General features: G+C 42.4%; 1 long non-coding RNA gene across 2 annotated transcripts; it reads right to left on the minus strand.

The window, feature by feature from the left end:
• Positions 1-1,841: 1,841 nt before the first annotated feature.
• LOC112443834 (uncharacterized) lies at positions 1,842-14,957 on the minus strand. Of its 2 annotated transcripts, none has more exons than XR_009492569.1 (3): positions 14,801-14,957; positions 12,993-13,189; positions 1,842-2,272 (listed from the first exon to the last, which is right to left on the minus strand). It is a non-coding gene; the product is annotated as an uncharacterized lncRNA (long non-coding RNA). The 2 variants fall into 2 exon arrangements; XR_003032225.2 differs by having other exon boundaries at positions 1,842-2,275.
• Between the last annotated feature and the right edge of the window lie 394 nt (positions 14,958-15,351).

The raw sequence follows: 15,351 nt of genomic DNA on the forward strand, positions 1-15,351 counted from the left end.
TTATATTTCTTGTGCACTTTATTTCTATTATTATTACATCAGTTCCACCTCAGAACATCAGGCATTAGACCCCGGAGGTTGGGGACCCCTGGTTTAGAGGGTAGCCTGGGAGCTTTCCCGTCCAGGTTATTCCAATTGACTATTTCATTCAATTTACCTCAGCAGCCATTTCCATTCCCTGCAATCCAGAAAGCAGAAAAAATAAGGGTAATCACATAGATCTGCAGATATGGAGTTTTGATGAGAAGGTGTAGGGTTTGGTAACTTGGGACCCAAGGAACTGGGGTTGGCAGCCCTGCTTGACCCTGAGTCTGTGTTCTTTCTGGAAAATCGTTTCAAGGTTTATGGCAGTGGAATAGGCTCCTTTCCTCACTGGATTGCTGCTGATGAGTTTTTGGAGGACTTGCTTCTTTTTCCCATTATTTCCTTAGGAATGCAATAAGATTCAGCTTCATTCTACCATATTAATCCAGAAGCTGTATTTTTCCCTTTTAGCATAAAAAGACCTAATTCGTATGCTGTAGAAACCGTGACTTCATGAGCCTATAACACAGTTGTCTTTTTTTCTAGCCTGGCTGTTTTCTCTACAAGGCTCCACACAAACCAGAAATACTTCTACTTGAGCCATCTTGTCAAGTGGCACTATATCTACCATATTAATCCAGAAGTTGTATTTTTCCCTTTTAGCATAAAAAGACCTAATTCATATGCAGTAGAAACCCTGACTTCATGAGCCTGTAACACAGTTGTCTTTTTTTCTAGCCTGGCTTTTTTCTTTACAAGGCTCCACACAAACCAGGAATACTTCTACTTGAGCCATCTTGTCAAATGGCACCATATCTACCATATTAATCCAGAAGTTGTATTTTTTCCTTTTAGTATAAAACAACCTATTTCATATGCAGTAGAAACCCTGTCTTCATGAGCCTATAACACAGTTGTCTTTTTTTCTAGCCTGGCTTTTTTCTTTACAAGGCTCCACACAAACCAGGAATACTTCTACTTGAGCCACCTCATCAAATGGCACCATATCTATCTTCAACCTTCAAATATCTTCCTAGTAACTTGGATGATGGTGGATTAGAGGATCAGTGCAGTGTGCCACACAAGCTAATTTGCTATAACCAACCACAAAATTTAGGCTTCCTCAAGAGGGGTGAAGTAGTAGAGTGATTATCAGCCTGGGCTTCAGAGCCAAATTGCTTGGGTTCCATTTCTGTCTCTACCACTTCCTAGTTAGCTATGCAAACTTGAACAGATTAGTTTCCTGTGTCCTCATCTGTAAAATGGGATGATGATAATTAATTTGATCTACCTCTTAGAATTCCTAAGAGGCATAAATAAGTAGTTACATGTGATACAATAGCACCTTGCTTGTTGTAACTATTTAACATGTGGTATTTAATACGTATTTAGCAATCTTCTTACTCCATTGTTATTGTTTAATGAAGCTATTCCTGGCAAATCTTGGTCTTCATTGACTACAGGAGCAAATATATCTCTATTTAAGAAGAATAATGTATAAATATAACAGCTCTGCTGGTAGAAAAAATGGGAGTAGGAGGGGGCCGAGATGATGTAAGAGTGGGAATTACTGGTGCTAGCTGATGGGTACATGGTCGTTCATACACTGGTTCCTCATTTTTGTGAATGTTCATTTTCCATAGTTAAAATTTTAAAGATTAAACAAGAGATGAAGTCTGTAATATGTCTGTGGATCAGTGCAGTGCAATGGGAGGTCTCATGTACTCTAGGTGGGAGGCCAAATTGCCATAAGCTGCCTAGAAAACAAATTGACAGGATAAATCAAGGACCCTGAAAATGTTTGACCCGGTTACTATTGCTACCTGAAAAATTACCCAGAAACTTGGCCTAAAACATCATTTTATTAAGTTCACAGATTCTGGGAATCAGGAATTCAAACAGTGGGTTTGTCATTCGAGCAGATGGTTTGTTTGCTCTATGACATGTGGGGGCTTCAGCTGGTAAGACCTGGAGGCTGGGGGTGACTCAGTGGCCAGGGGCTGGAAATTTCAGGTTTGCTCACTCACAAGTTTGGTTTCTCAACTAGTGGTGCACAGGCCAGCAACGTCCCCTGAAGTCCTCACTTGGCTTCCACGTGGGTTGGCTTCCTCCCAGCATGGTAGCCATAGGGTAGTCATGTTGTATATATGACAGCTCAGAGATTCAAGTGTGAATGCTCCAGCCATCAAATTTCAGAGACCACACAGCATCAGTTCTGCTTACTCTGTTGGTTGAAGTTGTCCCAAACCTGCTGAGATTCAAGAAAAAGGGATATAGACCCTCAGCCCTCCCTAGAAAAAGTATCAGAGAATTTCAGGGTCATGTTTCAAAACTACTTCAATGTTTGTCTTCTGACTCTTGGATTTCACTTCTCAGAATTTATCTTAAAGAAACAATTCAAAATGTGGACAAAGTTATATGCTCATATATATATAATAGAATATACTTATATTTAATACGTATTTATGTTTTTTAATTATACTGAAATGTATTTATGAATGCTTTCAATGTAGCTTATAATAATGAAATGTTGGACTAACAATAGGAAAATGAATAAGTGCTAGTGAACCACTAAGATGATGTAAAGCCATTAAAATAGTGTTAGAGTTTTCCAATACATAGAAAGACATTCATATTTTATTTAAAATTGACAAATATAGTGTCCAAACTATATAACATATAATTTTAAATGTTTTTGCCAGTCTAGATTGTTAAAAATTGCAAAGAGAAAGGTGAGAAGGAACTATTTTAAACATTAACAATAGCCATCTCCTGGCAGTGAGCTTATGGTTACTTTAAATTCTTTTCTTTATAGTTTCCTGCTTTTCCAAAAATATTTGAAATTTTCAGATATTAATTTTATAATTACAAAATATATTTTTTTAAAAAATTCCAGTATTTGATGCACTAAAAAAAATAGCTCAACCATTTTGCTTATTATATTGGACTGAAAAAAATACTTGCTGGCTTGATTGAAACATGAATGTTTATCACCAAACATACACCTTCTGGACTCTAAAAGAAGGGTAGACTAACTGGGCCATAGCAGGACTGGCAGCATTTTTCTGAATCCAGTTTTGTGTCATCTATCCCTCTTCCCTCAGCCTGTCCCCCCCTCCCCCCCATTTTTAGGACCTAGGAGACCCTCACTTCTCTGCTCAGAGTAGCCGAGGTCTGGCAAGAAGTGTGTGTGTGACAGAGGCCAGTTTCACCCTCCCTAAGCTGCTCAGGGACCAGAAGGCAGGGACCAGGAAGTGAAAGCCAAGCCCTCAATCACCAGCTTGGAATTTCGCTCTGCAGCAAGCTTTGGTTCTTCAGTGTCTTCATGAATTTTTTCTAGGAAGCATCCTCCTCTGCTACCCTTTCCTGCCCACATCCCAGTAAGACTTGCCCTGGGCCTCAGGGAGTCCTCTGTGTGCCCACTGCTGGCTCAGTTCCCCTTTCCAAGGGCTGCAAACTGTCATCCCATCATCTCCCCTTTTCCCACTCTTTACCAGTGAGTTGACAAGATTGGTTATAAACGAGCATTTGGGTCTAGTCTCATCAGAGGTCATCCCTGGAATCTGTCTGCCTCACAGTTTCTAGTATGACTCAATCAGCTACCTTTGCCTCCATGTCTGCTGTCACCTAACTCAGAGGGCTGTATACTTTGGTACCCAACTTGTCCTAGACTCAGATCCCCTCTTAAGATGGCCTTGTCCATCTTTCTCTTCCCCAAGACCGTGCCCTTCGGGATCTACCAATATATGTAACAGTTTGATATATCTTAGTTGCATCGTACAATGGCTAAAGATGTAGCTTTCCCATATTCTATCTAATATATCTGCATGTGAGCTCAGTCACTCAGTCGTGTCTAACTCTTTCAGACTACATGGACTGTAGCCCACCTGGCTCCTATGTCCATTGGATTTCCCAGGCAAGAATACTGCAATGGATTGCCATTTCCTTCTCCAGGGGATTGTCCTAACCCAGGAATCAAACCCATGTCTCCTGCATTGGCAGGCGGGTTCTTTACCACTGAGCCACCAGGAAAGCCATATAATATATCACTTCTTTAAAAAACACGTTAAACATTAATCAGTTAATATATTTGGTAGGCAACCCTTGAAGTAAACTGGTCCCTGAGCTACCTACTATTATAGGTCATATTTTCATAATAGTTTCCTGGTCTGAATCACTGATGATAGTGCTCTAATATTAATATTCTGTTCCTTGGGATAGTTTTTAAAGCAGTTTAAATAATCAAAACTATTCAGAATTTGTTTTAGATCACCTAGAATGAGTAACTCTGGGCTTTTTATTTAATAGTATATCACAAAGTCATCTTCTGTGCGAGTTACTGACACCAGCTGTCCACATCCTTACTTTCTTGTTCATTTGGTAATAGAGGAACAGGGGAATTAGGGCAAGGGAAAAATACAGTTTGAGATAGAAATGGAAATGATTTATGATGCACACTCTGACTAATACGGTTAAATCATTTGATCCTCTTAGAGGATTTGCAAATTGGGAAAGATTCTATTCTCCATTCCAAACCTAATTTCTACTACTAAATTGTTTATAAACTCCAAAAAACAAAATGTCATCTCTGCCACTTGCCACTCACAAATATTTTCATTCTTCTGAGGACATGTCAGGGTCACATGGCAGGATTGCTGCCTTAGAGTTGTTAGCTTGGCCATGAGACTTGCTTTGATGAATGAGTTATGATCAGAAGTAAAAAGATGTGTCACTTCTGGGTGAGGCTTTGAGAACTAGGGTGTACTTTGCCATATTTGGTGTCCCTGCTGGGTTGAATGGAAATTTTATTACCCTGGTTCCCAGGTACCTAGGTGAACAGAATCTCCCCAACCTAGATTGGACATGTGGTAGGATGAAGAAGTACATTTATTAAGCCACAGAGATTTCCTGGGTGTTTGTTACTAGAGCATAACTTAGTCCATCATGACTGGTATAGTAGGTCGCTAGCCAGATGATGGGAGAAGGCAATGGCACCCCACTCCAGTACTCTTGCCTGGAAAATCCCATGGGCAGAGGAGCCTGGAAGGCTGCAGTCCATGGGTTTCGAAGAGTCAGGCACGACTGAGCGACTTCACTATCACTTTTCACTTTCATGCATTGGAGAAGGAAATGGCAACCCACTCCAGTGTTCTTGCCTGGAGAATCCCAGGGACAGGGGAGCCTGGTGGGCAGCCGTCTATGGGGTTGCACAGAGTCGGACCCAACTGAAGCGACTTAGCAGCAGCAGCAGCCAGATGATGAAAGGTATGTGTGTAGGTAGGAAGATACATAGACAAAGAGATGGGAATCCAGAGGTACTGGTAGTAGTTGTTCATGGGTAGGAATATAGGTCTGAAAAGCATAACTGTAAATTTTTACTCTAACATTGATTAATTAGTCTAGTGGTCACTATCTTTGATTACAATTCATTTGATTGTCCTTACTCTGAATTAAAAACTATATTTAGATCTTGTTGCTATTTATATAGAGTTTTCACAAGGTATTAGGTTGGTCAAAAAGTTCCTTTGGGTTTTCCCATGACATGTTACAAAAAACTCAAAGGAACTTTTTGGCCAACTCAATATTTTAAGTGAAAAAAAGGCAAATTATAATGCAGGATATACAGTATGACTCAAATATTGCAAGGAAAAGAAATATATGACTAGAGAAGTATCTGAAAGGCTATATACCAGAATATAAACTTCTTGGGGATATAGGTGATTGAAATTTTCTTTCTGTATATTTATTTTTATTCTAAAAGTATAAGTGCATATCATAAATAGCTATTACTTTTGTCCTAATTGGTGTTCATTCTATTAACTACCCTGCTTTCCGTCCATGTGATTCTGTTTACCACCTTCTATCCCACCAACAGAAAAGCAGATATCGCCTAAAGTTAGCCAATCTGATACTTTCCTGAAATCTAAAGCTTAATATGGATAATATAGGAAAATATGGTTTTTAGAGTCAAATTTCCTGTTGCCCGTGTTAAAAGAGAGACCTGAAACTTCCTTGGTTTCTATCTTTCTTGAGGATTTAGGAATTTCTTTGATTTTAGGGTTAGATAGCTTCTTCTATTTGTTTTGTCTTTGGTTTTTAAGTTACCCTAAATTGATTTGGCAGTTTACAACAAAACGATCACTTTACTGACACAACATGTATTGCTTGTTTAGTGTAAAAGATTAGTGAGATAAAACATAAAGAATAAATCAATCTTGTCCTCTTGCCTATGATAAATTAAATCATAGAAACTTTTTGGCTTTTAAAATTCTTTTTTCAAGGTGATGGTAATCATTACCAAGCCTTTAAAAAAAATGAACAAGACATTTATAATCAGCTAGTGCTGGGTGTATGTATGTGCGTGTTTATGTGTCCCGGTAGCATTATGAGGTAATTGGAATTTAAACTGATACACATGTGAACTCAGACGCACTGAGAGTGTGTGTGTGAGTCAAGGTGATATGAGTCTGAGTGTGTGATGATGAGAATAGTGGGTCAATATCCTTCCATCCTAGCTAGCTGTCCACCATTTCACTCATGCCTCCTCGTTATATAAACTTGTTATTTCTGGCTCCTTTCATGCGGTGAATTGAAATGCCCCAAGCAGGCAAGTCACCCTTCTTAGCATTCTGTTCCTATGCTCTCCATCCTCCAGTACTTTTTATATAAGAGCAATTCCCCCTCTCATCCCTCATTCAATTAATATTTGCTGAGTAATTTCCAGGAGATGTGCCAGGTGTTGGGGATCGAAAGCAAATGAGACCAGATTGTATCTTAAGGAGACTGCAGGTTCATAAGGACAATGGAAAACAAACCTAAAAACCCTTAGAAAACCAATCAAGATGACTCTGAAGTTTCCTAAAACCTGAAGTGCATTCCCCATCCCCTACATCCCGGGGAATAAGAGTCTGATCGTCATTAATGCTCTTCTCCAATGTTTCTGGTTCTCCTCCTTCACGGATGCTGGTAGAATTTCACTTCTCCTCCCCCTTGAAATGAAGTCTAGCCGTATGACTTTCTTTGGTTAATATGATCTGAGTGGAAGTCACATGTCACTTTTTTAATGTATTCTTTTATTTGTTTTTGGCTGTCCTGAGTTGCTTTGATTGGGCTTTCTCCAGTTGAGGCGAGCGGAGGCTGCTCTGCATCACGGCGGCTCCTTTCCTTGTGGAGCCTGGGCTCTCGAGCGCGTGGGCTTCAGTAGTTGTGGCTCGAGGGCTCTAGAGCACAGCCTCAATAGTTGTGGCGCCCAGGTTTAGATGCTCTGAGGCCGGCGGAGTCCTCCCAGACCAGGGCTCAAACCTGTGTCCCCTACATTGGCAGGCGGATTCTTATCCACTGTGCCACCAGCGAAGTCCCCACATGTCATTCTGAGAAAAAGCTTTTGTGAGCAAGTACATGATTTGCTGTGTTAGGGGCTGGCCATGTTCTGCATGGTGAGGCTCTATTAGATGGGGTCTCGTGCTAAGAGTGGCGTGGAGTAGAGCCCACTACTCCTAAACAGTCCCAAGATAGACAGGGCTGTAAGCGTGAAAAAGCTTCGTTGTTTTAAGCCACTGAAATTTGGAAGGGTTTGTTACCTCAGCATAACAGATACTGTGAACATCTCCCAGACCTGGCAGGAGTTTTTGTGGTCCTGGATCAGGCTCTTAGTTAGGACTGGGAGTCCTGGGTGACCGGCAACATTAAAGAAACAAAGATAACACTGAACTTAGTTTACCTGGAATTCCTGGGAGGAACAGACCTTTTAAGTTCTAAGGAATTCAGCCCTAGCCTCAAATGGGCTGCCTCACCATGCCATGAAGTCTTTGAAATAGTAAAACCCATGGGTACCTACTTGGTAACGGTAGATCCATACCTGGTGGAAAAAAAGGGCCACTCCTGAGAACTAGGACTAGAACTATCTGCGACAAAACAGCCCTGGAAGATGCTAGGCAAGCTGGCATGCCCTGCTGAGTGTCCATAATCCTGAAATCTGGGTTTCCCGTTTGCCTCTGCATTTAGAATCTCAGAAGCCACTTCTAAGATGTGTTTCACCAGAAACATAAATGTTACAAAAGTCACCAGAAATTAGGAAAATGCAAAATAAAATAGCATGATGATCATTTTCTTGAGTTATTAATTTGGCAGGATATTTGAATTGTCCTGTGTTGGCACGAGAGGAAAATATAAATAGCTACAGTCTTTCTGCAGACCAATAAGGTAGTTTATATAAAACACCTTAAAAATATGTATGCTTGTTAACCCCTTCTTCTATGGTAATGGAATTTTTAGCCAGGTTGCTGCTGCTGCTGCTAAGTCGCTTCAGTTGTGTCCGACTCTGTGCAACCCCATAGACGGCAGCCCACCAGGCTCCCCTGTCCCTGGGATTCTCCAGGCAAGAACACTGGAGTGGGTTGCCATTTCCTTCTCCAATGCAGGAAAGTGAAAAGTGAAAGTGAAGTCGCTCAGTTGTGTCCAACTCCTAGCGACCCCATGGACTGCAGCCTACCAGGCTCCTCTGCCCATGGGATTTTTCGGGCACGAGTAGTGGAGTGGGGTGCCATTGCCTTCTCCTTAGCCAGGTTACCCAGGATAAAGATCATATTCCCAGCTTCCCCTGCAGCAATGAATGGGTACACGAGTAAGTTCTGGTCAGTGGGATGAGAGCAGAAGTGACGTGTGTAACCTCAGGATTGAGCCCTAAAAGGGCAGGAGTGTAGGGGTGCAGTGTCTTGTCCCCCCTTTTCCTTGCCTGGCATTCACGTATGTCTTTCACTCACATGGCCAAGAGCAATATCTAAAGATGGCAGAGCCACAAGATGGAAAGAATCTGGATCTTGGATGTCACGATGCAGAATCACCATCCCAACTCTGATTTTATCCCAGATATAAATACACTCATGTTATTTAAGCTACTATTATGTGACACATGTGGCCCAAAATATCCCAAGTAATGCCTCTGAATTCCTACTTTTAGATATTTACCCTAAGTCAGTAACTGGGGATATGTGCAAAGATTTAAAAACCAATGAAGTTTATTATAGACCTTATGTGAAAGTTGCAAATAAATAATGGCTTGGTTAAAGAAATTATAGTTTCTCTGTACAATGGAATACAATGAAGCCAGTCAAAATTACAACATAGAATATTGATTGATGTAGAAAAGCATTCTTTTTTAAAAAAATGCACATATAAGATGATTACCAGAACATGAGCTTGACTTTCCCCTTTCTCCACTTGAAATGGAGAATTCTAACTGCCTGAGAGGTTTCTTTTCTTTTCCTCAAACTCTATGGAAGGGCCTGTCTTACCAGATGAATTCCTTTGGGCTTTTGTGATGAGTATTAAGAGGAAAGGCATATTGGCTAGGGCGAGGAGGATATTTTCTGAAGGGTTTTGAGAATTGAGAAGTGAGCTGTTGAATGTGGGACAGTGGGTGAGAGAAGAAAAAGAAGATTTTAAAAAGGATGTCATATGCCTTGTCAAGATATTCGGGGTGAAGTGATTTCAAGCTGCTATGATATGCAAGCATTGCACCACGGCGCTCTCTACTGTGGGCACAGAAATGAGTCTTAAAGACATTTATCAACCACCCACGGTTTTTACCAGCTTTTCCTCTTCCCTGGTGGCTTAGATGGTAAAGAATCTGCATGCAATGCAGAAGACTCAGGTTTGATCCCTGGGTGGGGAAGATCCCCTGGAGAAAGGAGTGGCAAACCACCCCAATATTCTTGCTTGGGAAATTCCATGGACAGAGGAGCCTGTTGGGCTGTAGTCTGTGGGGTTCTCAAAGAGTCGGACACAACTGAGTGTCTAAACACAGCACCTCTGAGTGAGTAGAGGTGCTTTTTTTGTTTTCTGCCTTTTTGCCAGTGTTTGTTATTAAAAACAAGTGTTTAAATTTATTTTTTTAAATGGTTGCTGAGCCCTGCATAAGGGGCTGCTGCTGCTGCTGCTGCTAAGTCGCTTCAGTCGTGTCTGACTCTGTGCGACCCCATAGACGGCAGCCCACCAGGCTCCTCTGTCCCTGGGATTCTCCAGGCAAGAACTTTGGAGTGGGTTGCCATTTCCTTCTCCAATGCGTGAAAGTGAAGTCGCTCAGTCATGTCTGACTCTTCACGATCCCATGGACTGCAGCCTACCAGGTTCCTCCATCCGTGGGATTTTCCAGGCGTCCATGGGATTTTCCAAGAGTACTGGAGTGGGTTGCCATTGCCTTCTCTGGCATAAGGGGCTGTGGAGGCATAAATTCATCTCAGCCTTTTCCCTTAGCACAGGGAGAAGGAAGGGGAGAGGAGGGAAGTTCCTGCTTTCACCGCCCTCATCTCAGGCACACTCACCCCCATCTGCTAGAGATGACCATCTGCTTCCCTGAGCCAGTTAGAGTCAGGCCAGGTGGTATATGTCAGCGGCTCTCTGCCCACTGGTGGGGAGGATGAGGGAGCTTGGGAAGAGTCTGCTGCTTTCTTTCTGGAAAATGGGGCCATAGACACCCTCACAGACATGCAGGCCCTGGTTCTAATCAAACCCTTACCGTCTGTGGGCCACCCCCCCAGCAGACCTCCCACCCCCTTGCTTGGTTTCCATTCTGGGTAGGACTAAAGCTCAGCCCAGCTGGCTGGAGACCTGATCACTGTGCCTTTATCTAGAAAAGGAATGAGCTCTGCATCTGGGATTCCTGATCCACAGTTATGGCACATGCCTTGTTGTTTAATCGCTCAGTCATGTCTGACTCTTTGCGACCCCATGGACTGTAGCACACCAGGCTTCCCTGTCCTTTACTATCTCCTGGACTTTGTTCAAACTCATGTCCTTTGAATCAGTGATGCCATCCAACCATCTCTTCTCTGTCGTCCCCTTCTCCTCTTGTCCTCAATCTTTCCTAGCATCAGGATCTTTTCTAATGAGTCAGCTCTTTGCACTCTTGTCCAAAGTATTAGACCTTGAGCTTCAGCAGCATACCTTCCAATGAATATTCAGGTTGTTTCTTTTAGGATTGACTGGTTTGATCTCCTTACTGTCCAGGGACTATCAAGAGTCATCTCCAGAACCACAGTTTGAAACCATCGATTGTTTGGCAGTCAGCATTCTTTATGGTCCAACTCTCAAATCCGTATATGCCTACTGGAAAAACCATAGCTTTGACCATATGGACCTCTGTTGGCAAAATGACGCCTCTGCTTTATAATACACCTGACAGCTCGTAAATGACAGCTTCGCAAAACACTCTGTTGTCCCCTTTGCCCCACCTTAGGGGTGTCTCTGGGGAGCAATGGGTGAAGTCCTAGCTTCTGGTAATCTTAAACATAGAAAGGAAAAAGAGAACAGCGTTTTGTTCATCTACATCAGTAAGAGTGGATGGATCAGATCACTTGCGTAACTATTTTTAGCTCTCCACGTCCTCAGAGAGACATCCTGAGGTCTTCTGAGCAGCTAGAGAGATAAAATATAATGAGTATGGCAACCAAGGTCATTGCATCCATATAGAATCCCCTTTAATCAGCTGCATTCTTTTTCAAAGATTTCATACCATGCCTTTGCCCCATGAAGTGTGTCCCAGAGACTGACCAGGAGCGCATCCTGTGGGCACAGTTGTAGTCATGGGCTGGATGGACCAGAGAATTCATAATTACTGTGGGAGGAATATTTCAGCTGGTCATATAGAAGGTATTAGTCAGCCATGGGCCACTCAACTGCCCAATTATCTGGGCATAATGGGGTGTAGTTCTTGAGGAGTTAATTCACAGGTCTGCTTGCACGTTTGACTCTGTGATGCAGGTGTTGGGCAGGAGATTCTTGGGCTTGAATGAATGGTCTGAATATGGAGGTACAAGAGTCTCACCTCTCTTGTGGTCATCTGGCCCATGACTCGTGGGAACTGGAAAATTTCCCAGATGGAAAAGGCCACTTTCTTTCTTTTTTTTTTTTAGAGGCTACTTTCTTGATGGCCATCTGGGGATCTGTCTATATGTCACCCTGTGCCACATTATTTAAAACTAGAGGAGTATAGTTCCCTTAAGACAAAAATCCATTAGTAATAAAAGTCCAAGTTGTTTCTTAGCACCTCACATATGTGGGTAGTTGGAGCAAGAAACTTTTAGGCAGGACTGTCTATGTGGTTTGCAGGACTCTGCAAGATGAAAACATGGGGCCCTTATTCAAAAATCAAGACATTCAAGACAGAGAGAGTAGAGCATTACATCACACGAGAGGTCCTTCTCAGCACAAAACTCTGGGCAGCTGTATAGGTTGCATGCCCTGGAAGCTGGCCCTGTTTTTTTTTTTAATAATTTTATTTATTTATTTTTGGCTGTGCTGGAGCCTCGTGCCTTTCGTTCCTTCGTGTGGGCTTACTCTGCCTCTGGTGAACAGGTATACTTTCTAGTTGCAGTGGTTTCTCTGGCTATGGAGCACAGGCTTTGGGGTGCACGGCCTCAGTAGTTGGGGCACATGGGCTTAGCTGCTCTGTGGCACATGGGATCTTCCTGGACCAGGGATCAAACCCATGTCCCCTGCATTGGCAGGCAGATTCTTATCTATTGTACCACCAGGGAAGTCCTGGCCCTGTTTTTAACAATTCCAAGGGAGTCTCTGAGACTGGCTGGTCTATGGCCACACCACCCTGAACGTGCCCGATCTTGTCTGATGTTGGAAGCTAAGCAGGGTCGGGCCTGGTTAGTACTTGGATGGGAGACTGGCTGAAGACAGCGAGAACCAAAGGAAGATTGAGCTGTGCCAAGAATTGCTGAGGTCATCCTCTTTCCAGTGTTTAATCTCTCAGCCTTTGCTAGATAGTGCCTCATGGATTATAACATTTTCCCATAGGATCCCCCACCCTCAGCCCAGCTACCACTTCATGTTCTTGTTTTCTTCAGAGTCAGATTTCTCAGAAGAGTAGATTACAATTGCTACCTCCACTTTCTGATTAGACAGTCACTGATATTTTAAAATCAAATTTTATCCCCCCAGAATCCACCAGATCTTACCAGGCTGACTGTAAGTAACAGATAATCTGGCATATAGCAGCATAGACAAACAAGAGTGTGTTATTTTTCCCCCATTTCAAGAGGTTTGCAGATAGATAGTTGTGGGTGTTGGTTCAGCAGCTCAACAGTGTCAAGGCCAAGATCGTGCTTTCACCACGTGGTTGTAAGATTTCTGCTGCTCCCACTCTGCTCAGCTCCTAGAATCAAGGTTGGAAGAAGAAAGAAGGGGTCAGGCCAGCTATATCCACACTCCAGATGTGAACGAATCACCCCAAAGCTAAGTAACATAAAAGGAATTACTTTATTTAAAACAATGTCTTATTGGAGGATAGTTGCTTTACCACGTTGTGGTTAGTTTTTGCTGTCCAGCGAAGTGAATCAGTTATATGTATACATACATCCCTTCTTGTTGGGGTTTCCTTCCCATTTAAGTCACTACAGAGCACTGTGTAGAGTTCCCTGTGATATACAGCTGGTTCTCATTAGTTATCTAGTTATCCCTAAAGAACCATTTTATTTTGCTTGTAGATTCTGTAGGGATTTGTTCAGAGCACAGTGGGGAAAGATGGTTTCTGTCCCACCACATCTTGGGTCTCAGCTAGGATGAAGGCCAATTCCTTGGAAGGGGCTACAGTCACTGAGAGATGTCCTCACACACATCTTGTAGTCGGTGCCAACTGTGGGCTAGGACTCTGCTATATTGTCCAGAACATTGCAACATGGTCTCTCCCTGTGGTCTCCCAGCAGTTTGGGCTTCCTTGCAACATGGTGGCTGGCTTCCAGAAGCAAATATCCCAACAGAGCAAGATGGAAACACGTGGCAATGTTATGATCTAGCCTCAAATGTCACAGTGCCACTTCTGCTGCACTCTGTTGTCTAAGACAGTCAGTGCTCACTCCAGGATCAGGGGAACGGGACCTTGACCCTATCTCTTAGTGGGAGATGCTTTAAGATCACATTGTAAGAAGAGCATAGGACTGAGAGCCATTGTTGTGGCCACCTTTTATTTTTTTTAGTATAATTGCTGTACAATGTTGTGTTAGTTTCTGCTGTAAAGTGAATCAGCCACACATGTACATATATCCCCTCTTTCTTGGATTTCCTTTCCATTTTGATCATCAGAGGGCATTGATTAGAGTTCCCTGTGCTCTACAGTAGGTTCTCAATAGTTCTATTTTATACATAGTAGTGTATTTATGTCAATCCCAATCTCCTAATTAATCCCAACCCTTTTCTGCCATTGATGTCCACGTATTTGTCTTCTACATCTGTATCTCTATTGTGCTTTGTAAATGAGTTCATCGATACCATTTGTTGTGGCCATGTTTGAAAAATACAATCTTTCATGAAAGCTTTTATTAAGAAAGCAATTCTAGTAAATTTATCCTTGTATCTCACTGAACACATCTGTGTCACATGTATGCTTCGTTGCTTTGGGAGGGTGAGAAAGGGAATATTTGACCTTCAAGTCTGTCCAGTGGGTAGCAGAGCTGGGGAAGGGGAAAGAGTGATTGTTAGCTAGGCAGTCAGCAGAGTTTGTCACCCTCCCACCCCCAACCAATGCTAGACTCAACCACTCCCTCCTGAGTGCTATTTCTTTTCCATACAAGCTTCTATACATCACCCATACAATTTTATTGCATTTATTTGTTGCTTTCATTTATATTCCAAGCCCTTTATAGGCAGAAATTCAGAATTCTTTGTCTTAGCATCTCCAAGGTCTATTGCTGTGCCTGGCACAGAGGAATATTTAATCACACACAATACTAAACAATTGACAGCGTGGCTCAGATGGTAAAGAATTCACCTGCAATACAGGAGACCTGGGTTCGATCCCTGGGTTGGGAAGATCCCCTGGAGGAGGGCATGGCAACCCACTCCAGTATTCTTGCCTGGAGAATGCCCATGGACAGAGGAGCCTGGTGGGCTGCAGTCCATGAGGTCACAAAGAGTTGGACATAACTGAGTAACTAAGCACAGCACACAAGATTCTGGATTTTCTGAGTCGAATACCTTCTAGTCTTAGATGTTTGGGGTTCAAGATTATAAGTAATTTTAATGGAAAGAAGTCCACCTTTAATGCCCACAATACCTAGGTTGCCAAGTGGTCTACAGAGAGCAAAGAACCCAAAGGTCTCGAAGACACTTTTGAATCATTATCATCACAATCCCTTTGTTTTATAGAAGGTGGTCTTAACCAATATGGTTCTATCTGTTCCTTATAACCACTTTGAAAGTTCAGAAGGTCAGATATCACCATTCTCATTTTGTAAAAAGGTGACTAAGATTTAGGTTAAGTGACTTGTTAAAGATATATGTATAGGAAAAGCATGGTAATTTCTTCCTAAATTAACCACC

This window comes from Bos taurus, chromosome 23 (genome assembly GCF_002263795.3).
Source record: "Bos taurus isolate L1 Dominette 01449 registration number 42190680 breed Hereford chromosome 23, ARS-UCD2.0, whole genome shotgun sequence".
Lineage (NCBI taxonomy): Eukaryota > Metazoa > Chordata > Mammalia > Artiodactyla > Bovidae > Bos > Bos taurus.